Below are 14,528 nucleotides of genomic sequence, written 5' to 3'. Positions count from 1 at the left end.
AGTTTGTTGTGCCAGTTATGCCGGATGATGAACAACGTCGTCTTGAGAGGTTTGGTAGACTCCATCCTCCGACATTTAGCGGAGCAGAGGGCGAGGATGCCTAGGGTTTCTTGGATAAGTGCCAGCGGATGCTCCGTACAGCAAGGATTCTTGAGTCTAGTGGTGTGGAATTTACTACCTTTCAGTTTTCTGGGGTTGCCTTTACTTGGTGGGAGGCGTATGAGAGGCGTAAGCCGATTGGAGCAGCGCCCCTTACTTGGCATGAGTTCTCCGTTCTCTTCCTGGAGAAGTATATGCCGCAGTCTCGCAGAGAGGAGTTGCGTAGACAGTTTGAGTGGTTGAGACAGGGGGATATAACTGTGTCACAATATGAGTCGAGGTTTTCTGAGTTGGCTCATCATGCCATCTAGATTGTTCCGACAAATCGTGAGAGGATCAGGAGATTTGTTGATGGCCTTAACTACCATCTCCGTATTTTGATGACTAAAGAGAGAGTGCCGAGTGCTATGTTTGAGGAGGTGGTTGATATCGCTCGCGAGATTGAGACGGTTCACCATCAAGATCGGGAGGAGAGGGAGGCAAAGAGGCATCGAGGATCTAGCAGTTACAGTGGTGCTCCTTCGAGGGGCCAGTTCCAGTATGGTAGAGGTCGTTCTTTCAGGCCTGCTCAGTCAGCCCGCCCAAGTTATCGTGGGGCATCTTTGGGTCATGGTTATCACGAACTCAGTAGGGCCAGTCATTACTTAGTGCCCTCCCAGCTTAGAGTTCATCTCGTGCCCCGTCAGCTCAGGGTTCTTCTATGCCAAGTGCGTCAGCTAGTCACTCTGGTGCGAGGGGTTCCCTTCAGTCCCCTTCTCCAGCACTTGGGAGTTGTTTTGAGTGTGGAGAGTTTGGGCATATGTGGAGGCAGTGTCCTAGTCGTGTTGCTAGTTCATCCCAGCAGAGGGGTCAGCCCTCGACTTCTGCTCCAGTTACTTCACCACCCGCCCAGCCAGCTAAGGGTGGAGGTCAGGCATCCAGGGGTCGCCCCAGAGGGGGAGGTCGATCAGGGTGCGGTCAGGCCCGTTTCTATGTACTTCCAGGCAGGCTAAATGCCATTGCTTTAGACGCTATCATTACAGGTAATGTTTCAGTCTGCCACAGAGATGCTTCTGTATTATTTGATCCCGGTTCCACCTTTTCTTATGTGTCATCATATTTTGCTCGTTATTTGGGTATGTCCTATGAGTTTCTTGCTTTACCTGTTCATGTATCTACTCCGGTGGGCGATACTGTTGTTGTGGACCGTGTGTACCGGTCATGTGTGGTGACTATTGGGGGTCTGGAGACCCGAGTGGATCTATTACTATTTAACATGGTGGATTTCGATGTCATTTTGGGCATGGATTGGTTATCTCCGTGTCGTGCTATTCTAGACTGTCATGTTAAGACCGTCACTTTGGCTATGCCGGGTGTACTGCGGATCGAGTGGCGTGATGTGACTAATTATGTTCCTAGTAGAGTGATCTCTTTCTTGAAGGCCCAGTGTATGGTTGGGAAAGGTTGCCTTTCATATCTAGCGTTTGTGAGGGATGTTGGAGCTGAGACTCCTAGTATTGATTCTGTCCCAATTGTGAGGGATTTTCCCGATGTTTTTCCTGCAGACCTGCCAGGCATGCCATCGGAGAGGGATATTGATTTTGGTATTTTTCTATTCCGCCGTATTGTATGGCACCGGCGGTGTTGAAAGAATTGAAGGAACAACTTCAGGAACTCCTAGATAATGGGTTCATTCGGCCTAGTGTGTCACCTTGGGGTGCGCCGGTTTTGTTTGTGAAAAAGAAGGATGGCACAATGAGAATGTGCATCGATTATATGCAATTGAACAAGGTAACAATTAAGAACAAGTATCCCTTGCCTCACATCGATGATTTATTTGACCAGCTTTAGGGAGCGAGAGTGTTCTTCAAGATTGATCTCCGTTCGGGCTATCACCAGTTGAAGATCAGAGAGTCAAATATTCTTAAGACTGCTTTCAGGACCAGATATGGTCATTATGAGTTCATTGTGATGTCTTTCGGGCTAACTAATGCCCCAGCAACGTTCATGCATTTGATGAACAACGTGTTCTGGCCTTATCTTGATTTGTTCGTTATAGTATTCATTGATGATATCCCGATGTACTCGCGTAGTCAGGAGGAGCACGCGGAGCATTTGCGAGTTGTATTGCAGAGATCGAGGGAGGAGAAGCTTTATGCAAAATTCTCCAAATGTGAGTTTTGGCTCAGTTTAGTGGCTTTCTTGGGGCACGTAGTGTCTAGCGAGGGTATTCAGGTTGATCCAAAGAAGATTGAGGCAGTTCAGAGTTGGCCTAGACCGTCCTTAGCCATAGAGATTCATAGCTTTCTTGGGTTGGCAGGCTATTATCGCCAGTTTGTTCAGGGATTCTCATCTATCACATCGCCCTTGGCCAAATTGACTCAGAAGGGTGTTTCATTCGTGTGGTCGGATGAGTGTGAAGAGAGCTTTCAGAAGTTCAAGACGGCTTTGACCACAGCTCCAGTATTGGTCTTGCCATCAGCTTTAGGTTCATATACCGTGTATTGTGATGCTTCGAGAGTTGATGTTCAAGCCTTGGCCAATCGGTTCGTAAGGTTGGATATTTCGGAGCCCAGTCGGGTGTTGGCTTGCGAGGTTTCTTGGTCTTCCTTATTTGATCGCATCAAAGAGTGCAAGTATGATGACCCACATTTGCTTGTCCTTAAGGACAAAGTTCAGCATGATGATGCTAGAGATGTGACCATCGGTGATGAGGTGTTGAGGATGCAGGGCCGGATTTGTGTGCCCAATATGGATGGGCTGAGAGAGTTTATTTTGGAGGAGGCCCATAGCTTGCGGTATTCTATTCATCCGCGTGCCGCGAAGATGTACCAGGATTATAGGCAGCACTATTGGTGGAGAAGAATGAAGAAGGATATTGTGGGATTTGTAGCTCGATGTCTCAATTGTCAGTAGGTGAAATATGAGCATCAGAGACCGAGTGGCTTACTTGAGCAGATGGTTATTCCTGAGTGGAAGTGGGAGAGGATCACTATGGACTTTGTTGTTAGACTTCTACGAACTTTGAAGAAGTTCGATGCTATTTGGGTGATTGTGGATCGGCTGACCAAGTCCACACACTTCATTCCTATTTGTACTACCTATTCTTCAGAGTGGTTAGCAGAGGTATATATCCGAGAGATTGTTCGGCTGCATGGTGTTCCAGTTTCTATCATTTCAGATCGGGGTACTCAGTTTACTTCCCAGTTTTGGAAGTCTGTTCAGCGAGAGTTGGGTACTCAGGTGGAGTTGAGCACAGGTTTTCACCCTCAGACGGACGGACAGTCCGAGCGTACTATTCAGATATTGGAGGACATGTTGCGTGCTTGTGTTATTGATTTCGGAGGTTCATGGGATAAGTTTCTACCGCTTGCAGAGTTTTCTTACAACAACAACTACCAGTCGAGTATTCAGATGGCTCCATATGAGGCTTTTTATGGGAGGCGGTGTAGATCTCCAGTTGGTTGGTTAGAGCCCGGTGAGGCTAGGCTATTGGGGACAGATTTGGTTCAGGATTCCTTAGAGAAAGTGAAGGTGATTCAGGAGAGGCTTCATACAGCGCAGTCGCCACAGAAGAGTTATGCTGACCGGAAGGTTCGAAATGTGTCCTACATAGTTGGTGAGAAGGTCTTGCTGAAGGTTTCACCCATGAAAGGCGTTATGTGATTTGGGAAGAAAGGAAAGTTCAGTCCACGGTTCATTGGGCCTTTTGAGCTGCTTTAGAGGATTGGGGAGGTGGCTTATGAGCTTGCTTTGCATCCGGTATTTCATGTTTCTATGCTCCAGAAGTATGTTGGAGATCCGTCTTATGTCTTGGACTTCAGCACGGTTCAGTTGGATAATGATTTGACCTATGATGTGGAGCCAATAGCAATTTTGGGTCGTCAGGTTCGAAAGTTGAGGTCAAAGGACATAGCTTCAGTGAAAGTGTAGTGCAGAGGTCGGCCCGTTGAAGAGGCTACCTGGGAGATCGAGCGGGAGATGCGGAGCAGATATCCTCACTTGTTTGAGGCTTCAGGTATGCTTCTTGACTCGTTCGAGGACGAACATTTGTTTAAGTTGGGGAGGATGTGACGGCCTGGCCAGTCGTCTCATGAGTTACCGCTCCCCCCTATTTTAGCTTCTTTATGCTTCGTTATCTGTGTTTTATGTGATCGGGTTGATTAGTTCGAGTTCGGAGAGGATTTAGTAAGAAATGAGACACTTAGTCTCTTTTAAGAAGGCTTAAGTTGGAAAAGTCAACCGAATGTTGGCTTATGTGTTAGAAGGCTGGGAAGTGAGTTCCGATGGTTCGGTTAGCTTCGGGAGGGGATTTGTGACTTAGGAGCGCGATCAGAATGAGTTTTGGAGTTGTAGAGAAGATTTAGGCTTAAATTGGCGGAGTTGATATTTTGGCGGTTCTAGTTGATAGGCGAGATTTTGATATAGGGGTCCGAATGAAATTCCGAAAGTGATAGTAGCTTTGTTGTGTTATTTGGGATGTGTGTGCAAAATTTTAGGTCATTCAGACGAGATTTGATAGACTTTTTGATCGAAAGTATAATTTAAGAGTTCTTGGAGTTCTTAGGCTTGAATCCTATGTTAAATTGGTGATTGATGTTATTGTGAGCGTTCCGAAGTTTTGAACAATGTCATGGGATGTGTTGGTATAATTGGTTTGAAGTTCTGGGAGTTCCGGGTAGGTTCCGGGATGTTTTAGGCCGAAAATCATAGCTGTTGCAGGTCCAGAAGGGTTGCGGGCCTCGGAACTCACCTGTGCGGTCCGCACAAAAAAGAAGTGCGGCCGCGGTAAGTGCTGTGCGGACCGCACAAATGAAGTGCGGCCGTGGTAGATGTTGTGCGGATCGCACAAAATGGTGTGCGGCCGCGGTGAAGAACATTCCGTTGGTCCTACTTCGGAAGCTCATATCTTTTGATCTACAAGGAAATTTGAGATGATTCAAAAATGAAAATTCTAGCCCTTTGTGTCCAGTTTCCAGAAGGGTAAAGATATCGCAATTTGGACATCTGTAGCGAAAGTTATGGCCAAAATACTAAAGCCTGCCACTGCAGAGGAAAACTTGTGCGGCCGCGGTCGTTTTTTGCAGACCGCACTAGTTTTCTGCGGACCACGGCCGATTTTGTGTAGCCTGCGGAGGTGGAAATCTGTGGGGTACTCTATAAATATGAGGTTTTTGGTTTTATTTGATATTTTGACCTAGAGAGCTCGGATTTTGGCGATTTTTCGAAGGTTTTTCAAGAATTTCATCGGGGTAAGTGATTCTAACTCAGATTTGGCTAGAGTACATGAATCTATCATTGAATTCATCGTTTAATTTGTGATTTGGGATGGAATTTGGGAAGAAAATTGTGAAATCTTTCAAAAATATAAAATGATGATTTGAAGGACCAAATGATATCGAAATTGGATAATTTTTGTATGGATAGACTCGTGAGAGTATAAAGATTCTAGTTTTGTGAATTTTGTCAAATTCCGAGATGTGGGCCCGGGGGTCGGGTTTGACCAATTTTTGGAATATTGTGGTAATTCAATTGTTTTCTCTTGGGCTTTGTTCCCTTAGCATATTGTGACGTATTCGTTCTTATTTTTTTGGATAGATTCGACGTGCGTGAAGGCCAATTCGAGGGGAAAAGGCATCGTGAGCTAGAGAATTAGCCGGTTTGAGGTGAGTAATGGTTGTATATGAGGTCCTGACGGTTTGAAACTTCGGATTGCACATCGTAGTGCTGTATTGAGGTGAGACACGCGCTGAGTGATGAGCGTGGGGTGTTTTACTACTGGGGATTGTGACTTGGTCCGTCCCGATTGATGATGTTACCGCGTATTTGGCTGAAACTTATTTGATATCGTCATGATTTGGGCTGATTGCCATATTTGGGCTTCGAGCCAACTATTTGAACCCTCCGGGGATTTTTATCACTAATTCCTCACTATTTGACTTATTACTTGAACTCAGTCCTGTTGATATTTATTGTTTTACAAACTCAGCCACTTTTATTCGTATTTAAACTTAAATGATATCTCTAAATGATGTTTTGGGCTGAGAGTTACTGCTTTACTAATGCCCGGGGGGATTGTGATGATTTTCGGACTGAGTGAGGTCGAGGGTCATATGTGAGGATATGCTGAGTGATATGAGGCCGAGGGCCTGAGATACTTTTTATTGCCACGAGATGGCTTGATATTGCTGCTTAGGCCGTAAGGGGCCCCTCCGGAGTCTGCACCCCCACAGTGAGCGTGGGTACCCATCATGATTTGAGAGTGAGCCCAAGGGGCTGATATTGTACCGAGAGTGAGCTTGAGGGGCTGATACTATTCAGAGTGATTGTTACTATGCCCGAGGGGCGGATTTCTACTTGTTATTCACCTGCTAAATTACCTATTTTACTTGGTTTAAATGAACTTCATTTGATTTCGACATGGATTTACTGCCTTAAGTGATTTTACTGCTTGATATAGAATTGCTTTGTGCCTTTACGTGTTTTCTTGCTTTCAGCCATTATTTATGATTATTACTCACTGAGTTGGAGTACTCACATTACTCCCTGCACCGTGTGTGCATATTCAGGTATCGTAGAGTCCGCTCCTGAGTGCTGATCCTCCCAGTCCAGGCAGTATTTTCGGAGACTACGAGGTAGGTGTTGGCGTCCGCAGCCCCCGTGCCTCCCTTATCTTACTATTTTCATGTTCTTGAACTTTTGTAACAGATTTCATATCTAGTAGATTGGTATCCGAAACTATTAGTTGCTCATGACTTGTGATACCCCGGTTTGGGCTGTGTCGAGATGGTTTCTACTGCTGTTATTATTAAATCCGCAAATTATGGTTATTATATCATGTTTTAGAACTACTTATGGTATTTAACTGTTTAAAAGAGGTGGTCTGTTTTGGTATGGCTGGCCTTGTCTTCACGAGAGGTGCCATCACGACCGGGTTCGGGAAATTGGGTCATTATACTCTTAATTAAGGATTGATTCTTTATGAGATTTTCCCTTAAATTAAGTGGTACTTATTTGATTTTGTCATCTTAATTGATTCCTGACTAATTGCTAATTGATTTGCATACCTTATGTATGTGTGATTGATTCATTACCTTATGTGACCTATCCTATTGCATGCTATAAAAACCTGTTTGTTCTAATTTTCAGGACACTTACACGAACACTCAGAAAAAAACACACACACACATAGAGGAACACACAAATTTCTTGCTCTTATCCTCCATCGCAATCTTCCTACTCTTTGTTTGTTGCACTGTATAGCCGGCTGAAAGCCAAGGCTAGACCCTTGGATCCTGTTTGCTTTACTTTCCTCTTGCTATCTATTAACTGGTATGTCTCCACTCCTGCTATTATGTCTACTTCGATGTAATTAAACTTGTGTACTTCCTGTTTTTCAGTATGTCTATTTCTATTTAAATAGACCTATATGCTTCATGTTATTACTCTTGATCAGCATGCCTACTTACATGTGATTAGACCTAGATGATTTCTGTTTTCAGTATGTCAGCATGTCTATTTCTATTAACTAGGCCTATGTGTTTCCTGCTTTCAACATGTCTACATGTTTGCTTATATGTAATTTAGACGTATGTCTACTTATTTCTCAACTAGCATGTTCTTTCTCTCCTATTTTAAGTATTCACCCCTAACAAACTTCTAATTAATGATTTCCATGCTCCCAACCCCTACTGCCCTTCATATATGACTGTCTGATTGGTAATCTGATCCCAGCATGCCATTTATTTGTTTAATACATGTCCATATGCCCATTAATGAACTAAGTTGAATCTAGGCAATATGAAAATTTGCTTGAAGTTCCTGTTTCTATCTACTGTTTGATCGCTGGAATCTTTGTTTGAATTCTAACTGTTGAAATGACTCTGTTTGTTCCTATTTACCCCAGAAAATCCAAACTGTTTTCTTAAAACTACTTTCTATATTCAACTCCTACTCTTAGAACATCTAGGGTCTTGCCCCTCTAGTGTGAGCACTGCTTAGGAGTCTACGAGACTCCTCTGAACTCTGACGCATTAGGGCTGACTCTCCAAAACTTGCTCACAAAATATTTGTTTAAATTTTTTCTGGTGTGAGCATTGCCCGGAGTCCCTGAGGCCTATCCAGGCTCCCTATAGTATAGCAGGTTCATTCTGTAATTCATTTATATTTGGTTTGTAATAATAATTCCTTGTAAAATAGATATTGGGGTTATTAGTAAAACTGGGAGGGATTCTTTTATATATATATATATATATATAAAATCATGCCTATAGGTTGCTGCGATGTTTGTTTACTTATGTTCATTAGACACCATGCCTATAGGACTCATCTAATTCCTTAAAATCCTGAATTTTCATCCTTCGCATCATTAGAAAACCTATTTCTAAGTCGTTTCTAAGTTTTGAATCGATAATCATGTCTTCAAAACCTTCATGTGTGCATTTGAAATCATGTTTCTAGGAATTTCCTTGTTAAGTCAGCTTGACAATTGATTGATGCTTTACTCGCCTAGAAATCATGCCTATAGGAAACACATATAGAAATCAGTCTTGACACTTAGTCATTCATGCAAATAAGGTTTTAATTCAGTTTCTGCATCTAGATATCATGCCTATAAGGTTTTAAATCGGTTCCTGCATCTAGATACCATGCCTATAAGGTTTTAAATCATTTCTGCATTTAGATGCCATGCCTATAAGGTTTTTGAATCAGCTTCTGCGCTTAGAAATCATGTCTATAGGATTTAAGATAAAATCCAGCCGCTAAAATCAGTAATTGGTTACAGCTTAGACACCCGGTTTATAAAAATCTTGTCTGGTTATCATTTAGGCAATCTTGTAGGTTGATTGAGTTCTGGGTTTTAAAACCATTATTTTCCTACTGCCTGAAACTGCCCAAATTCAGGAAGTAATAAAATCAATAGGCAAACAGATTACGTATTTACTGCTCCACCTTAATAAAACTGCTACATATGTTGTGCTCATCTAGATATCCTGCTATAGGACTTTTAAATTATTTTAAACTGTTTATTTGAGGCGTGCAATTGTTTGTATATTTGTGGAGGTAAATATGAGCCTTTAATTGCATTTTTATGTAATAGTCCTATCTGCATTTTGTTTTTCGCTTATTTATCTCCTTTTTAAACAATATAGGCGAGTTTAGAACTTCCTTAAATAAAGGTCCTAAACACCTCCAGGGCCATAGGCAAGGGACATGTAATGCACGCATAAGGCACGTACTTGATACTATTAGAGCACTTAGGTAACAATAATTAAGGGGAGGGTAATCGGGTAGTAAGGATATGATGACCTGTGTGCTAATGCTATGTGTAGCACCCCAACTTGGGGACGATTATCAAGTATTGCACAGAAGTGATCGTATAGGCTAAAAAACCTATGACCCCTTTACTCCTTGTTTTAAACGTAATATCTATTTGTCTAAATTGCTTTGTTTGCTTATAAGACTAATTCACCTAATTCGAGTTTGGACGGGACCCACCATTGTGGACCTCGAGGGGTGCCTAACATCTTCCCCTCAAGGTTATTTCAAGTCCTTATCCAATCTCTAGTTATGCAAACCGGTTTATGAGTTATTTGCTTTAGGTGCCCTAGCGCACTTTAAATCTGTTAGGTGGCGATTCTTCAAATTTCATACCCAATTCCCAAAAGGAAATGAGTTGTCTCAAAGAAATGTCGAAACCCAGACTCCGTGAGGAAAAGGGGGCGCGACAATGGTGTTTCAGACCCCTACTTGAGGATTTAAATGTCCTACGGTGATGATAAGTTACTCGAATGTTGCTATGGTTCCCTTGGAATGAGTTAAGTGAAAGGTTTCTGTATGATGGAGTTTATTCCCTATTAGTAGTTTGGGAAATATGATGAAATATTTATACTCTCGCATATTAGCATGATCTGTGCAGTGAGCGGTATGAAAAATATTTGAAAGTGAGGATCAAGTTTGTGGTTCGGTATGGTCAAGGATGTCACGAGCTTGAATGAGAAGAGAAAGGGATTTGAATGTTTAGCGTAAGCTAGTATTAATTTCAGTGTCACCCGAGGTCGGTGTTTTGTGAAAGAGGCTTTGCATCCTAGTTCTGGATTCTTGATTTGCTTTACACCGTTAGTGCGTCTGGTGGTATGGATGTGTTGACTTGTTATCTGGTGCGGAAGGTCGTGGGAGCGTGTGTCATGAAGAGATTATATGAGTGCGACATGTAGTCACTTAATTGATAGAAAATTTAAACCAAGTGTGAAGGTTGTGGTAATATCACCGATTTGAGAGTTTATGCCTAAAGGGCACTCAATTTATTGGGTTGTGGACTATGGAGGTTTACTCCGGTTATGATGGTTTTTCTTATGAATCATGGGAAAGAGGGATTGTTATGGACCCTTGAAAGGTTATTAGCCTAGTACGGTGCGATCGGGATCGACTTGAGGTAGGTGGGTAGATTTAAATATGAATATGCGCTCTATATCAGGCCAGATGTGTTCAGTTCAGCGTAGCACTCCTTATGGAGGAGTATTCGAGCGTGGGATACTGTTTCATCATTGGCTATTTCATGAAATGCTATATTGTGTCGTGTGAGTTGTGAATGATTTGATAATTTTCGTATGTGTTGAAGTTCCACGTAGCGATGTGTTATGAGCAGTATGGCTGTTGAGTTTCAGATCATATATTGCACCTCAGTTGTGCTTGTGTTTTTTAGCTTATGGCACTATATGTCTCCCAAGGGATGGTATTATGCACTTAGCATGCTTGTGACCGATATTCAGTATTTTGTAAGTAATGAGCAATTTAGCTTGGTGTGTATATCCTCATGTGAATTTTATGTGTGGAACGGGTGGCACGCTGCAACGGGCATGTTATTTAGATCAGGTTGCACGCCGTAACAGTATGATGTTGATTATAGTTTTTATATTCTATTTTGTGTGTTTTGTTGCTCCTTTTTTTGAGGGTTGGGTAGTCCCTTCCAGAGTTCGTTTTCATTATGTATCACATTCGAATTGGTAGCCTATTGGCACATCATGGCAGCATATGAGACTTTTGGTCATGACTGGGATGGCTTGTTGCTTGAGCAGTTTGTACTGGGTGAGACAAGGTTATTGGATCTAGGATCAGTGCGTCCAAATTATATGAAGTATGTTAAAAAGCAAATACCATCATTTGGTTCAATATAAGGTGATGATTCTTGTCAGGAGTATAGACTCAATGGTTTGTCGGTTCGACAGTTGATTATGAATTCTTCACATCTCTTCCATTGTTGCGGTATTGTAAGAGTTGGAACAAGACTTATATATATCATGAGGTGCATTGGGAGCATCAGATTTGTGGAATTTCAACTATTATTATTAGAGAATGCTATTATGGTCATGTGAATTATGCAACGCATAGTGTGGACTTAGAAAGGGTATGCAATCATGTATCAATGCATCATGTGGTGATTGATACGGTGTTCGTAGGTTGGCAGCGGGCCTGGCAGAGAATTTTGAATGTTGAAATTTGGGTTCTGTGATGATCCGGCCAGTCGTCTCATGAGTTACCGCTCTGTTTTCTCTATTTCTGCTTCTTTATGCTTTGTTTATCCATGTTATGTGGTATCGAGTTGGTCGGATCAAATTCGGAAAGGAATTGGTAAGGTTTGAGACACTTAGTCTCTTTTGAGGAAGGTTAAGTTGGAAAAATCAACCAGATGTTGACTTATGTGTTAGAGGGATCGGATGTGAATTTCGATGGTTTAGTTAGCTTCGGGAGGTGATTTATGACTTAGGAGCGTGATCGGACTGAGTTTAGAGGTTCGTAGTAGATTTAGGCTTGAATTGGCGAAGTTGATATTTTGGCGATTTCTGGTTGGTAGGCGAGATTTTGATACAGGGGCCGAAATTGAATTCCAAAAGTTGCAGTAGTTTTGGTGTGTCACTTGGGATGTGTTTGCAAAATTTCAGGTCATTCGAACGTGGTTTGGTAGGGTTTTTGATTAAAACCAAAATTCAGAATATTTTAGAAAGTTTGGCTTGAATCCGACGTGTTTTGGTTAATTTGATGTTGTTTGAGTTGTTTTGAAGATTCGTACAAGTTTGAATAAGGTATTACGATATGTTTGTGATTTTGGTTGAGGTCCCGGGGGCCTCGGGGTGATTTCGGATGGTTGACGGAAAGGTTTGAGACTTGTTACAGTTGCTGAACTTTGCTGCTTCTAGTATTTCCGCACCTGCGGATTGGGGACCATAGGTGCTACGCCGCATGTGCGGGCGATTGATCGCAGAAGCCAAGAAGGGCTTGAAGTGCAGAGACCACCGAAGCGGTTAGGGTGACCCATCTGTGATGTCGTAGATGCGGGTAGGGGATCGTAGATGCGGACTAAGGGGAGTTAAGTGATTTCCGTAGAAGTGGAGGAAGAACCACAAATACAGTACCGCAGAATCAGATATCGGGGTGAAGATGCAAAAATGTCTGGGCAGAAGGTATAAATTGTGGCCTTTGCGAATTTTTAGCTATTTCACCTTTTTTTACTTCGGCTTTGGAGCTTTTTGGACGATTTGAAAGAGGGATTTCAAGGGAACTTCATTGAGGTAAGGAATTTGGACCTAAAACTCGTTCCTATGCTATTATTTCACGGATTAGAGCTAGAAATTATGGAAATTAAGGGTTAAAATTGAAGAACTAGGGCTTAGAAATTCAGACCTTTGATTGAGGATTTGAAGGACCATTTGAGGTCGGATTTCAGAACTTTTGATATATATGAACTCGTGGGGAGATAAGGAATCTATTAATGTAAAAATTATCGAATTCTGAGACGCAGGCCTAGGGGGGTCGGGTTTTGGTAATTTCGGGATTTGTGTCATATTTTGATTATTTTTGCTCGGGCTTCATTCCCTTAGTATATTTTGACATCCTCATTCTAATTTTGGATAGATTCGACGTGAGTGGAGGCCGATTTGAGGGTAAAGGCATCGTGAGCTAGAGATTTGACAGGTTCGAGGTGAGTAATGATTGTAAATGATGTTCTGAGGGTTTGAAACCCCGGATTGCACATCGTAGTGCTATATTGAGGTGACACACATGCTTGATGAATGCCATATTTTCTATTGTAGTCAAATACACGGTCAAATCGCGACCCAAAGGGTTCATCGTAGTGTTATATATATGAAATCGTAGTGACTACGATGTGTCACATCGTAGTGCTCGCGACTGTGTATTTGACTGAAATCTATTTGCTATCATCATGATTTGGGTTGAATGCCATATTTGGGCCTTGCGCCAACTATTTGAATCCTTCGGGGATTTTTACTGGTATTTCCTCACTGTTTTGACTTTATACTTGAACTCAGTCATGTTATATTTCATTGTTTTTGTACTTAGCCATGTTTACTCTGTTTTAACACTTACATGATCTTCTAAATGATATTTTTGGGCTGAGAATCATGTTTTACTATTGCCCGAGTGGCTTGTGAGGATTTTGACTGAGTAAGGCCGAGGGCCTATGTTGTGAGAAACATTTGAAATTGATTATGAGGCCGAGGGCCTGAGATATGTACGCCACGAGGTGGCTTGATTTATATGAGGTCGAAGGCCTAGTGATGATGCCACAAGGAGGCTTGATATTGCGCTTGGGCCATAAGGGGCCCCTCCATGAGTCTGTACACCCCCCCAGTGAGCGCGGGTACCCATTGTGATATGAGATTGAGCACGAGGGGCTGGTATTGTTCTGAGATGTTGCCCGAGCGACGAAATTGTTGATACTGTGCCCGAGGGGCAAACCTTTATGTGTTTAATTTTCATAATTGACTGTCAATTACCTGTTAAAATGTTGTAAAAGGCTTTTCATGAAGTGAAATTTGGGTTAAAGGGTTTATACCTATCTTTCACTGGTTTTTACTATTTTTAATGGTTTTACTGATTCATTATAGCATGCTTTTGTACCTTACATGATTTCCTGCTTTCAGTCTTTATTTATGATCATTACTCACTGAGTTGGAGTACTCACTTTACTCCCTGCACCCCTGTGTGCAGATTCAGGCGTATCTGGTCCCTCTCCCGAGTGCTGATCATTCTGGCTCAGATGGAATCGAGGAGTCTCTAGGTAGATATTGGCATTCGCAGCCCGGAGCTCTTCCCTATCTTATTCCTTTCTATTCTTAGTTTTTGTATTAAACTCTGTAGTTATATATTTGGAGTATTTTGCTTTGTTAGATGCTCATGACTAGTGACACCCTGATATCTGGCTGTGTTGGTTATTTTTATGCTATTATATGTTAACTTTGGATTATTTTATCATGTTTTAGATTTAATTCTTATGGTTTAATTGTTAATAATTGGATATAGGAAGTGTCGGCTGGCCTTGTCTTCACGAGAGGCGCCATCACGACTATGTTCGGGTTTAGGGTCGTGACAAGTTGGTATCAGAGCCTAGGTTACATAGGTCAATAGAATCTTACGGATCGGTACGGAGA

General features: G+C 42.2%; 1 long non-coding RNA gene across 1 annotated transcript; it reads left to right on the top strand.

Moving 5' to 3' along the window:
- Positions 1-898: 898 nt before the first annotated feature.
- Positions 899-14,151, top strand: LOC138874876 (uncharacterized). Its single transcript, XR_011401654.1, has 3 exons — positions 899-1,121; positions 6,648-6,713; positions 14,089-14,151. It is a non-coding gene; the product is annotated as an uncharacterized lncRNA (long non-coding RNA).
- Positions 14,152-14,528: the final 377 nt, after the last annotated feature.

The sequence above is a fragment of the Nicotiana sylvestris genome, chromosome 1, assembly GCF_000393655.2.
Source record: "Nicotiana sylvestris chromosome 1, ASM39365v2, whole genome shotgun sequence".
In the NCBI taxonomy this organism is placed as follows: Eukaryota; Viridiplantae; Streptophyta; class Magnoliopsida; order Solanales; family Solanaceae; genus Nicotiana; species Nicotiana sylvestris.
The sequence above is the reverse complement of the archived record's forward strand: the minus strand, read 5'-3'. Positions and strand labels throughout refer to the sequence as shown.